This window comes from Schistocerca serialis, unplaced genomic scaffold (assembly GCF_023864345.2).
Source record: "Schistocerca serialis cubense isolate TAMUIC-IGC-003099 unplaced genomic scaffold, iqSchSeri2.2 HiC_scaffold_1344, whole genome shotgun sequence".
Taxonomy (NCBI): Eukaryota; Metazoa; Arthropoda; class Insecta; order Orthoptera; family Acrididae; genus Schistocerca; species Schistocerca serialis.
The window spans coordinates 27,637-45,568 of record NW_026047563.1 but is presented as its reverse complement, the minus strand read 5'-3'; the positions used below and the strand labels follow the sequence as shown (position 1 = coordinate 45,568).

Here is a 17,932-nt window from a genome sequence, read left to right as displayed (position 1 = left end):
TTTTCCACACGAATCGTGACAAGTTTGAGCTGTCCGAGCGGCCGTTTCCCGTCCTGCTCGCAATATAGCTACTGTTTCGTGACCGTCAGCAGAATATAGACTAGGGAAGCAGACACACGACGACCATAGGAATGGTGTATGGCTTCATGCCACCTGATTCCAGCGTAGGGCTGAGCAACTGCATCTGCCGAGGCCCGTTAGCTCAGTTGGTTAGAGCGTCGTGCTAATAACGCGAAGGTCGTGGGTTCGATCCCCCCACGGGCCACTTCTCTTTTACTACTGCGAAAAGGCAGCGCCGATTTCAGCTGGCGAGTGTGATGACCAAATGATCATCACCCTGCGTGGAAGTTGACAGAGGATCCGAACCCGACTCGTCGGGAAGCACTACAGCATTCACTCGGCAATGGCCATAATATCTTGAATACACTGGTTAGAGAAAATGAAAGAAAATGTCCGATTGCCGATGCGTAACAACTTTGGCCCTTGTCAGTACTTGGGCGGGTGAGCGCATGGGAACACAGGGCACTATTGGCAGTTTTACTTCCTATTTTTGTTTCTCCTTTGTTTTCGGAGCTACAGCCCGATTCGGCCAGGGAGACGCCACCGTGAAATGAAGGGGGCGTGCTGTGTGTCCATCGCCTCGCCTCGCCTCTCCTTACCTCTCTCAGTCGTTTCTCGTGCTTGTCGTTTTGATATAGGCCGATTTGAGAGCGTCAGCTCTCGCGTCAGCTGAGACAAGTCGAGACACACTAAGGGCTGGTATGCAGCGAGTAAGAGGGCGAAAAAACAATAGTTTAAGAGCGCGTGGCAAAAGTACTCATACGCGAAATTAAAAGCCTGCTGCGGTGGCCGGGAATCGAACCCGGATCAACTGCTTGGAAGGCAACTATGCTGACCATTACACCATGACCGCACAAGCGAGCGCCCCGCCACCGCGCTGAGTCGGCTTCCCGCCTGTCGGCAGCGGCCGAAGGTGATCGTACCCGGCAGGCGCATTTCGAGGCAGGCTAGGGGAGCACATCCAGACGCATTCGGACAGCGTATCCGCGCACATTTCGCATCCTTTGGCAAGAGTCGGCGCCGGCGACGCAAGAGTACGCAGAGGACCGCGTTCTGGCGGCATCTTTAAGCAGTGCAGTGCAGGATTCAGCGTCTGCAGCATCTTCTCCACAGAATGCTACGGCGCTTGACGGCAGTCCCACTTTCCCTTGAGACATCTGCTCGGGAAGCAGCGTGAAGGTACCGCTGGCCCGAGCATCGGTGGTTCAGTGGTAGAATGCTCGCCTGCCACGCGGGCGGCCCGGGTTCGATTCCCGGCCGATGCATCATTTTGTTTTTTCTCCGGTAGGGGTGCTGCGTGTCTTTCGCACTCGAACTGCGTGAGCCATGAGAATGAACCGCGGGATTCCGTATGGAAAGAACCAATCATGCAGCGCGGACGACTGCTCGTTTGGACTCCTGCGTGCTATTGTACATACTGGCGTCGGCCTAGCATCGCAAGTTGCCTGCCGCGCCGTGAATGCACGTGTAGCATAATCTTAAGGTCGTGAGTTCGATCCACACCCGGGGCATCTAATTTTCTGTGACTGAAGGTGGTGCTGTTGCTAGGGCGCCAACTTATTTCTTGTTTGTTATCCACAACGTTTCAACGCTTCAGCGGGAAAATGTTTACTTCCTGTTATTGCTACATACAGCTTCCCTATTCCTCTTCTCCCAGCAGAGCATGAAGCCAAAAGCATTGCTCTGCGACGTTTGAGGTGCGCGCCTTGCCAGTCAGTATGTGCAAAGATGCTCGCAAAGAGAGCGACAATGCGACAAGCGACCGTACGAACGGTCGAATGAAACGGCCGCATCCGGTGTGGTCTAGTGGCTAGGATACCTGGCTCTCACCCAGGAGGCCCGGGTTCGATTCCCGGTACCGGAACGGAATTTTTTCCACACGAATCGTGACAAGTTTGAGCTGTCCGAGCGGCCGTTTCCCGTCCTGCTCGCAATATAGCTACTGTTTCGTGACCGTCAGCAGAATATAGACTAGGGAAGCAGACACACGACGACCATAGGAATGGTGTATGGCTTCATGCCACCTGATTCCAGCGTAGGGCTGAGCAACTGCATCTGCCGAGGCCCGTTAGCTCAGTTGGTTAGAGCGTCGTGCTAATAACGCGAAGGTCGTGGGTTCGATCCCCCCACGGGCCACTTCTCTTTTACTACTGCGAAAAGGCAGCGCCGATTTCAGCTGGCGAGTGTGATGACCAAATGATCATCACCCTGCGTGGAAGTTGACAGAGGATCCGAACCCGACTCGTCGGGAAGCACTACAGCATTCACTCGGCAATGGCCATAATATCTTGAATACACTGGTTAGAGAAAATGAAAGAAAATGTCCGATTGCCGATGCGTAACAACTTTGGCCCTTGTCAGTACTTGGGCGGGTGAGCGCATGGGAACACAGGGCACTATTGGCAGTTTTACTTCCTATTTTTGTTTCTCCTTTGTTTTCGGAGCTACAGCCCGATTCGGCCAGGGAGACGCCACCGTGAAATGAAGGGGGCGTGCTGTGTGTCCATCGCCTCGCCTCGCCTCTCCTTACCTCTCTCAGTCGTTTCTCGTGCTTGTCGTTTTGATATAGGCCGATTTGAGAGCGTCAGCTCTCGCGTCAGCTGAGCAAAGTCGAGACAAGTCGAGACACACTAAGGGCTGGTATGCAGCGAGTAAGAGGGCGAAAAAACAATAGTTTAAGAGCGCGTGGCAAAAGTACTCATACGCGAAATTAAAAGCCTGCTGCGGTGGCCGGGAATCGAACCCGGATCAACTGCTTGGAAGGCAACTATGCTGACCATTACACCACGACCGCACAAGCGAGCGCCCCGCCACCGCGCTGAGTCGGCTTCCCGCCTGTCGGCAGCGGCCGAAGGTGATCGTACCCGGCAGGCGCATTTCGAGGCAGGCTAGGGGAGCACATCCAGACGCATTCGGACAGCGTATCCGCGCACATTTCGCATCCTTTGGCAAGAGTCGGCGCCGGCGACGCAAGAGTACGCAGAGGACCGCGTTCTGGCGGCATCTTTAAGCAGTGCAGTGCAGGATTCAGCGTCTGCAGCATCTTCTCCACAGAATGCTACGGCGCTTGACGGCAGTCCCACTTTCCCTTGAGACATCTGCTCGGGAAGCAGCGTGAAGGTACCGCTGGCCCGAGCATCGGTGGTTCAGTGGTAGAATGCTCGCCTGCCACGCGGGCGGCCCGGGTTCGATTCCCGGCCGATGCATCATTTTGTTTTTTCTCCGGTAGGGGTGCTGCGTGTCTTTCGCACTCGAACTGCGTGAGCCATGAGAATGAACCGCGGGATTCCGTATGGAAAGAACCAATCATGCAGCGCGGACGACTGCTCGTTTGGACTCCTGCGTGCTATTGTACATACTGGCGTCGGCCTAGCATCGCAAGTTGCCTGCCGCGCCGTGAATGCACGTGTAGCAACAGAAAAAATGAGCCAGGGAGTGCAGACTCTCTACCACTTGTATTCGATACTTACCAAGATTCCAGAAGGTCTAACGATCGCCTGCCTCGGTAGCGCAGTAGGCAGCGCGTAAGTCTCATAATCTTAAGGTCGTGAGTTCGATCCACACCCGGGGCATCTAATTTTCTGTGACTGAAGGTGGTGCTGTTGCTAGGGCGCCAACTTATTTCTTGTTTGTTATCCACAACGTTTCAACGCTTCAGCGGGAAAATGTTTACTTCCTGTTATTGCTACATACAGCTTCCCTATTCCTCTTCTCCCAGCACAGCATGAAGCCAAAAGCATTGCTCTGCGACGTTTGAGGTGCGCGCCTTGCCAGTCAGTATGTGCAAAGATGCTCGCAAAGAGAGCGACAATGCGACAAGCGACCGTACGAACGGTCGAATGAAACGGCCGCATCCGGTGTGGTCTAGTGGCTAGGATACCTGGCTTTCACCCAGGAGGCCCGGGTTCGATTCCCGGTACCGGAACGGAATTTTTTCCACACGAATCGTGACAAGTTTGAGCTGTCCGAGCGGCCGTTTCCCGTCCTGCTCGCAATATAGCTACTGTTTCGTGACCGTCAGCAGAATATAGACTAGGGAAGCAGACACACGACGACCATAGGAATGGTGTATGGCTTCATGCCACCTGATTCCAGCGTAGGGCTGAGCAACTGCATCTGCCGAGGCCCGTTAGCTCAGTTGGTTAGAGCGTCGTGCTAATAACGCGAAGGTCGTGGGTTCGATCCCCCCACGGGCCACTTCTCTTTTACTACTGCGAAAAGGCAGCGCCGATTTCAGCTGGCGAGTGTGATGACCAAATGATCATCACCCTGCGTGGAAGTTGACAGAGGATCCGAACCCGACTCGTCGGGAAGCACTACAGCATTCACTCGGCAATGGCCATAATATCTTGAATACACTGGTTAGAGAAAATGAAAGAAAATGTCCGATTGCCGATGCGTAACAACTTTGGCCCTTGTCAGTACTTGGGCGGGTGAGCGCATGGGAACACAGGGCACTATTGGCAGTTTTACTTCCTATTTTTGTTTCTCCTTTGTTTTCGGAGCTACAGCCCGATTCGGCCAGGGAGACGCCACCGTGAAATGAAGGGGGCGTGCTGTGTGTCCATCGCCTCGCCTCGCCTCTCCTTACCTCTCTCAGTCGTTTCTCGTGCTTGTCGTTTTGATATAGGCCGATTTGAGAGCGTCAGCTCTCGCGTCAGCTGAGCAAAGTCGAGACAAGTCGAGACACACTAAGGGCTGGTATGCAGCGAGTAAGAGGGCGAAAAAACAATAGTTTAAGAGCGCGTGGCAAAAGTACTCATACGCGAAATTAAAAGCCTGCTGCGGTGGCCGGGAATCGAACCCGGATCAACTGCTTGGAAGGCAACTATGCTGACCATTACACCACGACCGCACAAGCGAGCGCCCCGCCACCGCGCTGAGTCGGCTTCCCGCCTGTCGGCAGCGGCCGAAGGTGATCGTACCCGGCAGGCGCATTTCGAGGCAGGCTAGGGGAGCACATCCAGACGCATTCGGACAGCGTATCCGCGCACATTTCGCATCCTTTGGCAAGAGTCGGCGCCGGCGACGCAAGAGTACGCAGAGGACCGCGTTCTGGCGGCATCTTTAAGCAGTGCAGTGCAGGATTCAGCGTCTGCAGCATCTTCTCCACAGAATGCTACGGCGCTTGACGGCAGTCCCACTTTCCCTTGAGACATCTGCTCGGGAAGCAGCGTGAAGGTACCGCTGGCCCGAGCATCGGTGGTTCAGTGGTAGAATGCTCGCCTGCCACGCGGGCGGCCCGGGTTCGATTCCCGGCCGATGCATCATTTTGTTTTTTCTCCGGTAGGGGTGCTGCGTGTCTTTCGCACTCGAACTGCGTGAGCCATGAGAATGAACCGCGGGATTCCGTATGGAAAGAACCAATCATGCAGCGCGGACGACTGCTCGTTTGGACTCCTGCGTGCTATTGTACATACTGGCGTCGGCCTAGCATCGCAAGTTGCCTGCCGCGCCGTGAATGCACGTGTAGCAACAGAAAAAATGAGCCAGGGAGTGCAGACTCTCTACCACTTGTATTCGATACTTACCAAGATTCCAGAAGGTCTAACGATCGCCTGCCTCGGTAGCGCAGTAGGCAGCGCGTAAGTCTCATAATCTTAAGGTCGTGAGTTCGATCCACACCCGGGGCATCTAATTTTCTGTGACTGAAGGTGGTGCTGTTGCTAGGGCGCCAACTTATTTCTTGTTTGTTATCCACAACGTTTCAACGCTTCAGCGGGAAAATGTTTACTTCCTGTTATTGCTACATACAGCTTCCCTATTCCTCTTCTCCCAGCACAGCATGAAGCCAAAAGCATTGCTCTGCGACGTTTGAGGTGCGCGCCTTGCCAGTCAGTATGTGCAAAGATGCTCGCAAAGAGAGCGACAATGCGACAAGCGACCGTACGAACGGTCGAATGAAACGGCCGCATCCGGTGTGGTCTAGTGGCTAGGATACCTGGCTCTCACCCAGGAGGCCCGGGTTCGATTCCCGGTACCGGAACGGAATTTTTTCCACACGAATCGTGACAAGTTTGAGCTGTCCGAGCGGCCGTTTCCCGTCCTGCTCGCAATATAGCTACTGTTTCGTGACCGTCAGCAGAATATAGACTAGGGAAGCAGACACACGACGACCATAGGAATGGTGTATGGCTTCATGCCACCTGATTCCAGCGTAGGGCTGAGCAACTGCATCTGCCGAGGCCCGTTAGCTCAGTTGGTTAGAGCGTCGTGCTAATAACGCGAAGGTCGTGGGTTCGATCCCCCCACGGGCCACTTCTCTTTTACTACTGCGAAAAGGCAGCGCCGATTTCAGCTGGCGAGTGTGATGACCAAATGATCATCACCCTGCGTGGAAGTTGACAGAGGATCCGAACCCGACTCGTCGGGAAGCACTACAGCATTCACTCGGCAATGGCCATAATATCTTGAATACACTGGTTAGAGAAAATGAAAGAAAATGTCCGATTGCCGATGCGTAACAACTTTGGCCCTTGTCAGTACTTGGGCGGGTGAGCGCATGGGAACACAGGGCACTATTGGCAGTTTTACTTCCTATTTTTGTTTCTCCTTTGTTTTCGGAGCTACAGCCCGATTCGGCCAGGGAGACGCCACCGTGAAATGAAGGGGGCGTGCTGTGTGTCCATCGCCTCGCCTCGCCTCTCCTTACCTCTCTCAGTCGTTTCTCGTGCTTGTCGTTTTGATATAGGCCGATTTGAGAGCGTCAGCTCTCGCGTCAGCTGAGCAAAGTCGAGACAAGTCGAGACACACTAAGGGCTGGTATGCAGCGAGTAAGAGGGCGAAAAAACAATAGTTTAAGAGCGCGTGGCAAAAGTACTCATACGCGAAATTAAAAGCCTGCTGCGGTGGCCGGGAATCGAACCCGGATCAACTGCTTGGAAGGCAACTATGCTGACCATTACACCACGACCGCACAAGCGAGCGCCCCGCCACCGCGCTGAGTCGGCTTCCCGCCTGTCGGCAGCGGCCGAAGGTGATCGTACCCGGCAGGCGCATTTCGAGGCAGGCTAGGGGAGCACATCCAGACGCATTCGGACAGCGTATCCGCGCACATTTCGCATCCTTTGGCAAGAGTCGGCGCCGGCGACGCAAGAGTACGCAGAGGACCGCGTTCTGGCGGCATCTTTAAGCAGTGCAGTGCAGGATTCAGCGTCTGCAGCATCTTCACCACAGAATGCTACGGCGCTTGACGGCAGTCCCACTTTCCCTTGAGACATCTGCTCGGGAAGCAGCGTGAAGGTACCGCTGGCCCGAGCATCGGTGGTTCAGTGGTAGAATGCTCGCCTGCCACGCGGGCGGCCCGGGTTCGATTCCCGGCCGATGCATCATTTTGTTTTTTCTCCGGTAGGGGTGCTGCGTGTCTTTCGCACTCGAACTGCGTGAGCCATGAGAATGAACCGCGGGATTCCGTATGGAAAGAACCAATCATGCAGCGCGGACGACTGCTCGTTTGGACTCCTGCGTGCTATTGTACATACTGGCGTCGGCCTAGCATCGCAAGTTGCCTGCCGCGCCGTGAATGCACGTGTAGCAACAGAAAAAATGAGCCAGGGAGTGCAGACTCTCTACCACTTGTATTCGATACTTACCAAGATTCCAGAAGGTCTAACGATCGCCTGCCTCGGTAGCGCAGTAGGCAGCGCGTAAGTCTCATAATCTTAAGGTCGTGAGTTCGATCCACACCCGGGGCATCTAATTTTCTGTGACTGAAGGTGGTGCTGTTGCTAGGGCGCCAACTTATTTCTTGTTTGTTATCCACAACGTTTCAACGCTTCAGCGGGAAAATGTTTACTTCCTGTTATTGCTACATACAGCTTCCCTATTCCTCTTCTCCCAGCACAGCATGAAGCCAAAAGCATTGCTCTGCGACGTTTGAGGTGCGCGCCTTGCCAGTCAGTATGTGCAAAGATGCTCGCAAAGAGAGCGACAATGCGACAAGCGACCGTACGAACGGTCGAATGAAACGGCCGCATCCGGTGTGGTCTAGTGGCTAGGATACCTGGCTTTCACCCAGGAGGCCCGGGTTCGATTCCCGGTACCGGAACGGAATTTTTTCCACACGAATCGTGACAAGTTTGAGCTGTCCGAGCGGCCGTTTCCCGTCCTGCTCGCAATATAGCTACTGTTTCGTGACCGTCAGCAGAATATAGACTAGGGAAGCAGACACACGACGACCATAGGAATGGTGTATGGCTTCATGCCACCTGATTCCAGCGTAGGGCTGAGCAACTGCATCTGCCGAGGCCCGTTAGCTCAGTTGGTTAGAGCGTCGTGCTAATAACGCGAAGGTCGTGGGTTCGATCCCCCCACGGGCCACTTCTCTTTTACTACTGCGAAAAGGCAGCGCCGATTTCAGCTGGCGAGTGTGATGACCAAATGATCATCACCCTGCGTGGAAGTTGACAGAGGATCCGAACCCGACTCGTCGGGAAGCACTACAGCATTCACTCGGCAATGGCCATAATATCTTGAATACACTGGTTAGAGAAAATGAAAGAAAATGTCCGATTGCCGATGCGTAACAACTTTGGCCCTTGTCAGTACTTGGGCGGGTGAGCGCATGGGAACACAGGGCACTATTGGCAGTTTTACTTCCTATTTTTGTTTCTCCTTTGTTTTCGGAGCTACAGCCCGATTCGGCCAGGGAGACGCCACCGTGAAATGAAGGGGGCGTGCTGTGTGTCCATCGCCTCGCCTCGCCTCTCCTTACCTCTCTCAGTCGTTTCTCGTGCTTGTCGTTTTGATATAGGCCGATTTGAGAGCGTCAGCTCTCGCGTCAGCTGAGCAAAGTCGAGACAAGTCGAGACACACTAAGGGCTGGTATGCAGCGAGTAAGAGGGCGAAAAAACAATAGTTTAAGAGCGCGTGGCAAAAGTACTCATACGCGAAATTAAAAGCCTGCTGCGGTGGCCGGGAATCGAACCCGGATCAACTGCTTGGAAGGCAACTATGCTGACCATTACACCACGACCGCACAAGCGAGCGCCCCGCCACCGCGCTGAGTCGGCTTCCCGCCTGTCGGCAGCGGCCGAAGGTGATCGTACCCGGCAGGCGCATTTCGAGGCAGGCTAGGGGAGCACATCCAGACGCATTCGGACAGCGTATCCGCGCACATTTCGCATCCTTTGGCAAGAGTCGGCGCCGGCGACGCAAGAGTACGCAGAGGACCGCGTTCTGGCGGCATCTTTAAGCAGTGCAGTGCAGGATTCAGCGTCTGCAGCATCTTCTCCACAGAATGCTACGGCGCTTGACGGCAGTCCCACTTTCCCTTGAGACATCTGCTCGGGAAGCAGCGTGAAGGTACCGCTGGCCCGAGCATCGGTGGTTCAGTGGTAGAATGCTCGCCTGCCACGCGGGCGGCCCGGGTTCGATTCCCGGCCGATGCATCATTTTGTTTTTTCTCCGGTAGGGGTGCTGCGTGTCTTTCGCACTCGAACTGCGTGAGCCATGAGAATGAACCGCGGGATTCCGTATGGAAAGAACCAATCATGCAGCGCGGACGACTGCTCGTTTGGACTCCTGCGTGCTATTGTACATACTGGCGTCGGCCTAGCATCGCAAGTTGCCTGCCGCGCCGTGAATGCACGTGTAGCAACAGAAAAAATGAGCCAGGGAGTGCAGACTCTCTACCACTTGTATTCGATACTTACCAAGATTCCAGAAGGTCTAACGATCGCCTGCCTCGGTAGCGCAGTAGGCAGCGCGTAAGTCTCATAATCTTAAGGTCGTGAGTTCGATCCACACACGGGGCATCTAATTTTCTGTGACTGAAGGTGGTGCTGTTGCTAGGGCGCCAACTTATTTCTTGTTTGTTATCCACAACGTTTCAACGCTTCAGCGGGAAAATGTTTACTTCCTGTTATTGCTACATACAGCTTCCCTATTCCTCTTCTCCCAGCACAGCATGAAGCCAAAAGCATTGCTCTGCGACGTTTGAGGTGCGCGCCTTGCCAGTCAGTATGTGCAAAGATGCTCGCAAAGAGAGCGACAATGCGACAAGCGACCGTACGAACGGTCGAATGAAACGGCCGCATCCGGTGTGGTCTAGTGGCTAGGATACCTGGCTCTCACCCAGGAGGCCCGGGTTCGATTCCCGGTACCGGAACGGAATTTTTTCCACACGAATCGTGACAAGTTTGAGCTGTCCGAGCGGCCGTTTCCCGTCCTGCTCGCAATATAGCTACTGTTTCGTGACCGTCAGCAGAATATAGACTAGGGAAGCAGACACACGACGACCATAGGAATGGTGTATGGCTTCATGCCACCTGATTCCAGCGTAGGGCTGAGCAACTGCATCTGCCGAGGCCCGTTAGCTCAGTTGGTTAGAGCGTCGTGCTAATAACGCGAAGGTCGTGGGTTCGATCCCCCCACGGGCCACTTCTCTTTTACTACTGCGAAAAGGCAGCGCCGATTTCAGCTGGCGAGTGTGATGACCAAATGATCATCACCCTGCGTGGAAGTTGACAGAGGATCCGAACCCGACTCGTCGGGAAGCACTACAGCATTCACTCGGCAATGGCCATAATATCTTGAATACACTGGTTAGAGAAAATGAAAGAAAATGTCCGATTGCCGATGCGTAACAACTTTGGCCCTTGTCAGTACTTGGGCGGGTGAGCGCATGGGAACACAGGGCACTATTGGCAGTTTTACTTCCTATTTTTGTTTCTCCTTTGTTTTCGGAGCTACAGCCCGATTCGGCCAGGGAGACGCCACCGTGAAATGAAGGGGGCGTGCTGTGTGTCCATCGCCTCGCCTCACCTCTCCTTACCTCTCTCAGTCGTTTCTCGTGCTTGTCGTTTTGATATAGGCCGATTTGAGAGCGTCAGCTCTCGCGTCAGCTGAGCAAAGTCGAGACAAGTCGAGACACACTAAGGGCTGGTATGCAGCGAGTAAGAGGGCGAAAAAACAATAGTTTAAGAGCGCGTGGCAAAAGTACTCATACGCGAAATTAAAAGCCTGCTGCGGTGGCCGGGAATCGAACCCGGATCAACTGCTTGGAAGGCAACTATGCTGACCATTACACCACGACCGCACAAGCGAGCGCCCCGCCACCGCGCTGAGTCGGCTTCCCGCCTGTCGGCAGCGGCCGAAGGTGATCGTACCCGGCAGGCGCATTTCGAGGCAGGCTAGGGGAGCACATCCAGACGCATTCGGACAGCGTATCCGCGCACATCGCGCGGAGCAGCGGAGCGGTTGCGGCTTTGTTTACATCGCGGGGCGGCGCTCAGCGAGTGTTTCGAGGTCCACGTGTTCAAGTTTCTTCAACGTGAGTACCATGTCGACAGTTACTAGGGCAAACACTGCGCAGTTTGTGTTCGATCGAAATGCTTTGCGGCCCACCGCTTTTGAAATCCACGAATTTATATTCGAAGATTTGAAAATCCCGGAAGATCTAGTGGACACTTTTCAGTTGGATTTCGCGCAATATTCGCTATTTTTGAAGTTCTTTTCCGGCGACATCTGTGAAAAATTTGTTGAAAAATTTGGCGGAGTGCGTAAATTTAGGCATGTCGATGGCACAGTCAGTGATGTGCAGATTGTGCCCTCGGGTTATGGTGTTAGAACGGTTCGAGTATTTAATGTGCCCCCTGAATGCGGCAATGATTTGATTGCACGTGCTCTCACTCAGTACGGCGTTGTCTTGTCGGTAGTGAACGAAAAGTGGTCCAGTGCATACCGGTACCAGGTTAATAGTGGAGTACGTAGTGTCCGCATTGACTTGAAGAAACACATTCCATCCTACGTAATGATTGCGGGCTGTAGGGCTCAAGTGACTTATATCGGCCAGCCACCCACATGCTCAATTTGTCATTCCACTGAGCATTTACGTGTTGATTGTCCCCGTAGACGACCCGTGCAGCTCCCACGTAGTGATGCTGCGGCTACTGGTGGCCACTTTGTGCCACTACTGAGTGAAATAGTAGCGGGCACTGTATCACAACCCCGCCCTGCCGACCCTATTCGTGCTGAGGATGTACCAAGTGAGGTGAATGTTACTGCAGACGCACCACAGGATCGAATGGAGGACGCTCCCATTTTGTCCTCGGCTGTGGTAGAATCGGATGCAGTTGCTAAGGAGGTCCCAGATGTTTCGGATCATACACCAGTTGCTATTTCGGAAGAGATGGACACCTCCTTACCACCGCCTCCGCCGCCTGAAGAGGTTCCCCTGGCACCGAGGAAAGGGCGTACAAAGAAAAATAAAAATAAGGGTACTAGGAGTCAGCAGTCAGATGATTTGCCGTGCACCCCTGTGTCAGAGAGTGGCAGTGAGAGTGAAGTTCAGCCATCGTGCCCCCCTGCCTCTGACAGCTCTGCGCGCCAGGAGCGTATAAGGGAACAAACTGCACATCTCAAGGTGTTCTTAAATACGGCACGCGAACAGGGTGCGCATGCTGCGAAGCGCAAAAGCGAGCAAAGTAGCGAGCAGCTGCCGCAGCGCACGCGCAGGCATTCGGCGACGTCGGCCGCCGGTACAGCAACAACACAGGCGGACGAGGCCACGTACACAGACACCGCTGGTGGTCGCGCCCAACCGACCGACCGACCAACGGAGACGCCCTGGTGGAAGCAGGAGGAGGACGACCCTGGATCCCATTAGCGGCTTTCGGCGGACCTGCTGTAATTCGTGCCCCGGTTACCTGCGGCGTTATGTTACGCTGTTCCTGCACGCTGACAGTAATTTTCTGCACAGTTTTGTCCACGAGTTTTGTAATGGGTTGCAGTGCTTCTTGACAGTTTTATTGGTGTGCTTAAGTCGCTGCATCTGCGTCTTCCGTTTCTCATTTTTCTTGCTAATACTTGAGTGTCTGTGTTTTAAATGGCCGCCGCTCGTCAACATCTAAAGATCTTCTCAGTTTTATCACTCAATGTAAATCGCATCATAGCTGCGCATAAAATAGCAAGTTTTATAGACTTTTTAACTTTGGGAGGCTATGACGTTGCATTGCTCCAAGAAGTTACTGTTAAGCGCTTCAATAACGTCCCTGGTTATGATGTCATCTATAACATTAACGTTGAAGGTACTTGTGGCACCGCTGTTCTTTATAAAACTGTATTGCAACCAACTAACGTTCAATTTTTACCGAATGGCCGCTTACTTACGTGTACGATCCAGGATGTCACATTTATTAATATATACGCGCCGAGTGGCACTGATCATAAACGTGCACGTTCTGTTTTTTTTAATCAAGATGTGGTTCCGTTTTTTGCGTCGACCCGCAATGTCGTAGTTGGCGGCGATTTTAACTGTGTTACTGCCGCAGCCGATCAATTTCCCACGGCTACCATGTGCCCGGAACTTTCCCAACTAATTGTGACAAATGACTTGATCGATGTTTGGCGTCATTTTCATCCTGTCACGACGCAATACACACATTTTTATGCGAACGGTGCCAGTAGAATTGATCGCATTTATGTGTCGCGGCCACTTCAAACCTTTCTTCAGAGGGTTGCGGTACATCCCGTCGCTTTTAGCGATCACTGCGGTGTTGTGTGTGACGTGCAATTACTGGCAAATAGGCAGGCGCCACCTTCCCGTGTTTGGAAACTCAATACCCGTCATCTCTCTGACGCCGGTTTACGTTGCGAGATTCAGAACGTGTGGCAGTTTTGTTCTGAAAAACAGGGAAGCTATGCCTCGGTCTTACAATGGTGGGTCGACTTAGCCAAACCGCAGTTGCGCAGTGTTGCAATGCGGTATGCAAGGGAGGCGTCATTTTGGGAGAGGCGCACCATTGCCTTTTATCAGCAGTGCCTCCAAGATGCGCTTGATGCGCCCGTGGCGCCAGATCAAAACTTACGTGCACGTTTGAATAGAATTAAAAGCAAGATACTCCAGCATCACCTACACAAGGCACAAGGTGTTCTGATCAGGAGCCGACCGCAGTGTGAGACCATTGACGAAGTGCCAACGCTTTACCACTTGGCACGCGAGAAACGTTTGGCGCGGAGGAAAGACATTACCACCCTCATCACGGACACTGGTGCTCGTCTCACGGCGAAGCATGAGATCGTTCCCCACGTCACCGACCACTTTAAGAGATTGTTCGGACGGACAGCTGCCGATGATGTCGCACGTTCCTTTCTGTTAGATGAATTGGATACTGTCATCTCCGAATCTGACCGTCAGTCACTGGATGAGATGTTGTCACGGGACGATGTGAAAGACGTGTTGCGTTCGTGTCGTCGAGGGAAGTCTCCAGGTCCAGATGGCCTTCCCATCGAATTTTACCTGGCTTATTGGGATATTTTCGGTGAGACATTGACGATCATGATAAATGAAATTGTTCGTGGTGCTGCTGTCCCTTCGAAGTTCGTTGCAGGGCGTATTATATTAATTCCGAAGACACCGACAGCATGCCGTGTTGAGGCATTACGCCCTATCACACTTTTAAATGCAGACTATAAGCTGGCGGCACGATGCCTCGCAACGAAACTCAATGTGGTCATGGACAGGATAATCAGTCCCTTTCAGTCGTGTGGTGTGCAACGCCGTAGCATTTTTCACGCTGCGGCTTCATACCGAGACGTGGTCGCGTACGCAGCCATTAATGACCTGTCCGCTGGCATTCTCTCCATCGACTTTGCCAATGCATTCGACCGTATCGGGCACGATTATCTTCTGTCCGTCATGACAAAACTGGGGTTCGGCGGCCACTTTCTCGATGCTATCCGGAATCTTTTAACGTCGGCGACGTCCGTAATTGTCATCAATGGATGGCAGTCGCCGCCCATTCCTATTACAAGATCCGTCAGACAGGGCTGTCCTTTATCAATGCTCCTATTTGTCATTGCGCTCGACCCGTTTTTGCGCGCAGTCGGTCGAATCATTGAAGGTGTCCAGGTCTGTCACGTCTCTCTCACATGTGCTGCCTATGCTGACGACGTGGGACTTTTCCTGGGGCGGGCACATGACTTGGACAGAGTTCGCGATGTTCTGACATTGTACGAACGTGCCTCTGGCGCCGTTCTGAATACGCGGAAAACTGTATTGGTACCACTGGGTCGTCGGGGACTGTCTGCTGAACGGGACTGGTTCCGTGTTGTGCGCACCCACAAAATTTTAGGACTCGACATTGTAGCGTGCCCACAAAAAATGCAAGTTCTAAACTGGAGGCGCATTCTTGGCACTGTGAAGACCCTATGTCGCAGCCACTCAGGTCGCCGACTCAACTTACATCAACGTGTGGCCGTCATTAACACATTCATTTTATCGAACGCGTGGTACATCGCCCAACTGCTTAGTGTTCCGAAGCCGATCGGGAGGGCGATTTCGCAGGCAGTCTACTGGCTCCTGTGGCGGCATGAAATTTTTAAAGTCAAGGCTTCGACCTGTGTCATCGACAGGCAGCTGGGCGGCCTCGGTTTCACCGACGTTCCACGCAAATGTGGCGCTCTGCTCGTCCACCGGACAGCCACCCTGCAGTCCGACAACCCGGCAGGAACCACCGCGGCACTCCTGGAGCTCTACCGCCCACACTCTGAAGCGGCGCCCGTCTCTCTCGCGGCCATCCCGTATAAGATGTCCTACATACGGGAGTACTTTTTAACGAGGAGCTACGCTCTGTCTACGGCTACCGACAGACACAGGACCGCCCGCGGACTCTATGTTGCCCTGACTGGACAACCTCCGCGTCATAAACTGGTCTTCCGGAACCCCACAGTGGAATGGGTGAACGTGTGGGCAAACATCAACAACCCGGTGTTGCCGTCGGACGTGAGTGCGCTCTGGTTTAAGATCGTCAACAACACCTTAGCGACGAACCAGCGGCTTGCCGACATTCATCTCCTTCCCTCTGCCAACTGTGGTAGATGTGGTGCTGTGGACACACGGGAACATCGTTTTGAGTGTGCATCGGTGTCGACAGTATGGCGGCTGTGTCAACGAATGGTCGCCCACATTAACAGAACGCCTCCTCACCTTGTGACTGTTCGTCGTGTGATAGTGCCTAACTTCAAAGCTTTCCCGCGGACGAAAAATAACGCCACTGTCTGGATCTTAGGGCATACGATTTATGCCCTTATCGATATGGCCGTCACTGATACTGTGATTTACCTGGATTATTTGTGGGCCCAGTATATGACACTGAAGGATTGCGTTCAATTTCGCGAATTGTTTGCGAATTTTTTGAAGGCGGCCTTGGATTACGGCTATGAAATGGAACTGCGGCAAACGCCTTGAACTGAGATTTACTGAGCTGACGCGTTCCAATTTTTAATTTCTTTTTCCTTTTTTTTATTTGTTTTATTTGTGTTATGGTTGGTGACTTGTGCCACACCCACCCTACGGGTCGTTCTGGTTTTATCTCCAAGGGAGGAGTGTCCTTTAATTTTGAGGAATTTTACTTTGTTCACAAGACTTCGTGGGTATTTTAGAAGATACAGCCTGTTTGTGTGAAACATTCATAGTTGCAGGAGTGTTTTTTTTCCAATCTCTTAAATTCTGTTCCCGGACTGTCGCGATTTCCTTTTATTACTTTCCTGTGATTTCTGTTTCTTTCGTGTGATGCACACATCGACATACACTCTCATGTTGTGCTGTTGTGCTGCGTTGACACCTGTTTTGTAACAACTCTCTGCTACATCGGAGTGACTGACGTTAGTCAGGAGGGACAATTATTTTACTTTTAAGCGGAATATGAGTTTAGTTGAACTACGAGCAGCAGAGTTGAACCAGAGGAGGAAAGAAGACCGTCCACGAATTCCGCGATAAAATTTCTCTTAGTTCTCCATTTTTCTGTGGAAGAAGACACCACACCCTCTGAGCAGAAGATGATTTTGTTTTAAGTTATACCACTGATCCACGAAGTTCGACAGTCCAGCAAATATAGCGATGAAGCTCGCCGAAGAAGGCATATTTTGGTGAGAGTAAGGAGGGCTATAAGGGGAGTTGGGAGGCCCTATAAAAAAAAAAAAAAAAAATAAAAAAAAAAAAAAAAAAAAAAAAAAAAAAAAAAAAAAAAAAAAAAACAAAAAAAAAAGAAAAAAAAAAAAAAAAAAAAAAAGTGGTAGAATGCTCGCCTGCCACGCGGGCGGCCCGGGTTCGATTCCCGGCCGATGCATCATTTTGTTTTTTCTCCGGTAGGGGTGCTGCGTGTCTTTCGCACTCGAACTGCGTGAGCCATGAGAATGAACCGCGGGATTCCGTATGGAAAGAACCAATCATGCAGCGCGGACGACTGCTCGTTTGGACTCCTGCGTGCTATTGTACATACTGGCGTCGGCCTAGCATCGCAAGTTGCCTGCCGCGCCGTGAATGCACGTGTAGCAACAGAAAAAATGAGCCAGGGAGTGCAGACTCTCTACCACTTGTATTCGATACTTACCAAGATTCCAGAAGGTCTAACGATCGCCTGCCTCGGTAGCGCAGTAGGCAGCGCGTAAGTCTCATAATCTTAAGGTCGTGAGTTCGATCCACACACGGGGCATCTAATTTTCTGTGACTGAAGGTGGTGCTGTTGCTAGGGCGCCAACTTATTTCTTGTTTGTTATCCACAACGTTTCAACGCTTCAGCGGGAAAATGTTTACTTCCTGTTATTGCTACATACAGCTTCCCTATTCCTCTTCTCCCAGCACAGCATGAAGCCAAAAGCATTGCTCTGCGACGTTTGAGGTGCGCGCCTTGCCAGTCAGTATGTGCAAAGATGCTCGCAAAGAGAGCGACAATGCGACAAGCGACCGTACGAACGGTCGAATGAAACGGCCGCATCCGGTGTGGTCTAGTGGCTAGGATACCTGGCTCTCACCCAGGAGGCCCGGGTTCGATTCCCGGTACCGGAACGGAATTTTTTCCACACGAATCGTGACAAGTTTGAGCTGTCCGAGCGGCCGTTTCCCGTCCTGCTCGCAATATAGCTACTGTTT

General features: G+C 52.7%; 28 non-coding genes across 28 annotated transcripts; 22 read left to right on the top strand and 6 right to left on the bottom strand.

Moving 5' to 3' along the window:
- The first annotated feature begins 191 nt into the window (after nucleotides 1-191).
- On the top strand, nucleotides 192-265 carry Trnai-aau (transfer RNA isoleucine (anticodon AAU)). Its single transcript has one exon. It is a non-coding gene; the product is annotated as a tRNA-Ile (tRNA).
- Nucleotides 266-841: 576 nt separating this feature from the next.
- Trnag-ucc (transfer RNA glycine (anticodon UCC)) lies at nucleotides 842-913 on the bottom strand. The gene has a single exon. It is a non-coding gene; the product is annotated as a tRNA-Gly (tRNA).
- A 341-nt stretch (nucleotides 914-1,254) lies between these two features.
- Trnag-gcc (transfer RNA glycine (anticodon GCC)) lies at nucleotides 1,255-1,325 on the top strand. Its single transcript has one exon. It is a non-coding gene; the product is annotated as a tRNA-Gly (tRNA).
- A 527-nt stretch (nucleotides 1,326-1,852) lies between these two features.
- On the top strand, nucleotides 1,853-1,924 carry Trnae-cuc (transfer RNA glutamic acid (anticodon CUC)). Its single transcript has one exon. It is a non-coding gene; the product is annotated as a tRNA-Glu (tRNA).
- A 198-nt stretch (nucleotides 1,925-2,122) lies between these two features.
- On the top strand, nucleotides 2,123-2,196 carry Trnai-aau (transfer RNA isoleucine (anticodon AAU)). Its single transcript has one exon. It is a non-coding gene; the product is annotated as a tRNA-Ile (tRNA).
- Nucleotides 2,197-2,782: 586 nt separating this feature from the next.
- On the bottom strand, nucleotides 2,783-2,854 carry Trnag-ucc (transfer RNA glycine (anticodon UCC)). The gene has a single exon. It is a non-coding gene; the product is annotated as a tRNA-Gly (tRNA).
- A 341-nt stretch (nucleotides 2,855-3,195) lies between these two features.
- Nucleotides 3,196-3,266, top strand: Trnag-gcc (transfer RNA glycine (anticodon GCC)). The gene has a single exon. It is a non-coding gene; the product is annotated as a tRNA-Gly (tRNA).
- A 293-nt stretch (nucleotides 3,267-3,559) lies between these two features.
- Nucleotides 3,560-3,632, top strand: Trnam-cau (transfer RNA methionine (anticodon CAU)). Its single transcript has one exon. It is a non-coding gene; the product is annotated as a tRNA-Met (tRNA).
- A 281-nt stretch (nucleotides 3,633-3,913) lies between these two features.
- Trnae-uuc (transfer RNA glutamic acid (anticodon UUC)) lies at nucleotides 3,914-3,985 on the top strand. The gene has a single exon. It is a non-coding gene; the product is annotated as a tRNA-Glu (tRNA).
- A 198-nt stretch (nucleotides 3,986-4,183) lies between these two features.
- Nucleotides 4,184-4,257, top strand: Trnai-aau (transfer RNA isoleucine (anticodon AAU)). Its single transcript has one exon. It is a non-coding gene; the product is annotated as a tRNA-Ile (tRNA).
- A 586-nt stretch (nucleotides 4,258-4,843) lies between these two features.
- On the bottom strand, nucleotides 4,844-4,915 carry Trnag-ucc (transfer RNA glycine (anticodon UCC)). Its single transcript has one exon. It is a non-coding gene; the product is annotated as a tRNA-Gly (tRNA).
- A 341-nt stretch (nucleotides 4,916-5,256) lies between these two features.
- On the top strand, nucleotides 5,257-5,327 carry Trnag-gcc (transfer RNA glycine (anticodon GCC)). The gene has a single exon. It is a non-coding gene; the product is annotated as a tRNA-Gly (tRNA).
- Nucleotides 5,328-5,620: 293 nt separating this feature from the next.
- On the top strand, nucleotides 5,621-5,693 carry Trnam-cau (transfer RNA methionine (anticodon CAU)). Its single transcript has one exon. It is a non-coding gene; the product is annotated as a tRNA-Met (tRNA).
- A 281-nt stretch (nucleotides 5,694-5,974) lies between these two features.
- Trnae-cuc (transfer RNA glutamic acid (anticodon CUC)) lies at nucleotides 5,975-6,046 on the top strand. The gene has a single exon. It is a non-coding gene; the product is annotated as a tRNA-Glu (tRNA).
- A 198-nt stretch (nucleotides 6,047-6,244) lies between these two features.
- On the top strand, nucleotides 6,245-6,318 carry Trnai-aau (transfer RNA isoleucine (anticodon AAU)). The gene has a single exon. It is a non-coding gene; the product is annotated as a tRNA-Ile (tRNA).
- A 586-nt stretch (nucleotides 6,319-6,904) lies between these two features.
- On the bottom strand, nucleotides 6,905-6,976 carry Trnag-ucc (transfer RNA glycine (anticodon UCC)). Its single transcript has one exon. It is a non-coding gene; the product is annotated as a tRNA-Gly (tRNA).
- Nucleotides 6,977-7,317: 341 nt separating this feature from the next.
- Trnag-gcc (transfer RNA glycine (anticodon GCC)) lies at nucleotides 7,318-7,388 on the top strand. The gene has a single exon. It is a non-coding gene; the product is annotated as a tRNA-Gly (tRNA).
- Nucleotides 7,389-7,681: 293 nt separating this feature from the next.
- Trnam-cau (transfer RNA methionine (anticodon CAU)) lies at nucleotides 7,682-7,754 on the top strand. The gene has a single exon. It is a non-coding gene; the product is annotated as a tRNA-Met (tRNA).
- A 281-nt stretch (nucleotides 7,755-8,035) lies between these two features.
- Nucleotides 8,036-8,107, top strand: Trnae-uuc (transfer RNA glutamic acid (anticodon UUC)). Its single transcript has one exon. It is a non-coding gene; the product is annotated as a tRNA-Glu (tRNA).
- Nucleotides 8,108-8,305: 198 nt separating this feature from the next.
- Nucleotides 8,306-8,379, top strand: Trnai-aau (transfer RNA isoleucine (anticodon AAU)). The gene has a single exon. It is a non-coding gene; the product is annotated as a tRNA-Ile (tRNA).
- Nucleotides 8,380-8,965: 586 nt separating this feature from the next.
- On the bottom strand, nucleotides 8,966-9,037 carry Trnag-ucc (transfer RNA glycine (anticodon UCC)). Its single transcript has one exon. It is a non-coding gene; the product is annotated as a tRNA-Gly (tRNA).
- Nucleotides 9,038-9,378: 341 nt separating this feature from the next.
- On the top strand, nucleotides 9,379-9,449 carry Trnag-gcc (transfer RNA glycine (anticodon GCC)). Its single transcript has one exon. It is a non-coding gene; the product is annotated as a tRNA-Gly (tRNA).
- Nucleotides 9,450-9,742: 293 nt separating this feature from the next.
- On the top strand, nucleotides 9,743-9,815 carry Trnam-cau (transfer RNA methionine (anticodon CAU)). Its single transcript has one exon. It is a non-coding gene; the product is annotated as a tRNA-Met (tRNA).
- A 281-nt stretch (nucleotides 9,816-10,096) lies between these two features.
- On the top strand, nucleotides 10,097-10,168 carry Trnae-cuc (transfer RNA glutamic acid (anticodon CUC)). Its single transcript has one exon. It is a non-coding gene; the product is annotated as a tRNA-Glu (tRNA).
- A 198-nt stretch (nucleotides 10,169-10,366) lies between these two features.
- On the top strand, nucleotides 10,367-10,440 carry Trnai-aau (transfer RNA isoleucine (anticodon AAU)). Its single transcript has one exon. It is a non-coding gene; the product is annotated as a tRNA-Ile (tRNA).
- A 586-nt stretch (nucleotides 10,441-11,026) lies between these two features.
- Trnag-ucc (transfer RNA glycine (anticodon UCC)) lies at nucleotides 11,027-11,098 on the bottom strand. Its single transcript has one exon. It is a non-coding gene; the product is annotated as a tRNA-Gly (tRNA).
- A 6,324-nt stretch (nucleotides 11,099-17,422) lies between these two features.
- On the top strand, nucleotides 17,423-17,495 carry Trnam-cau (transfer RNA methionine (anticodon CAU)). The gene has a single exon. It is a non-coding gene; the product is annotated as a tRNA-Met (tRNA).
- A 281-nt stretch (nucleotides 17,496-17,776) lies between these two features.
- Trnae-cuc (transfer RNA glutamic acid (anticodon CUC)) lies at nucleotides 17,777-17,848 on the top strand. The gene has a single exon. It is a non-coding gene; the product is annotated as a tRNA-Glu (tRNA).
- The last annotated feature ends 84 nt before the right edge of the window (nucleotides 17,849-17,932 follow it).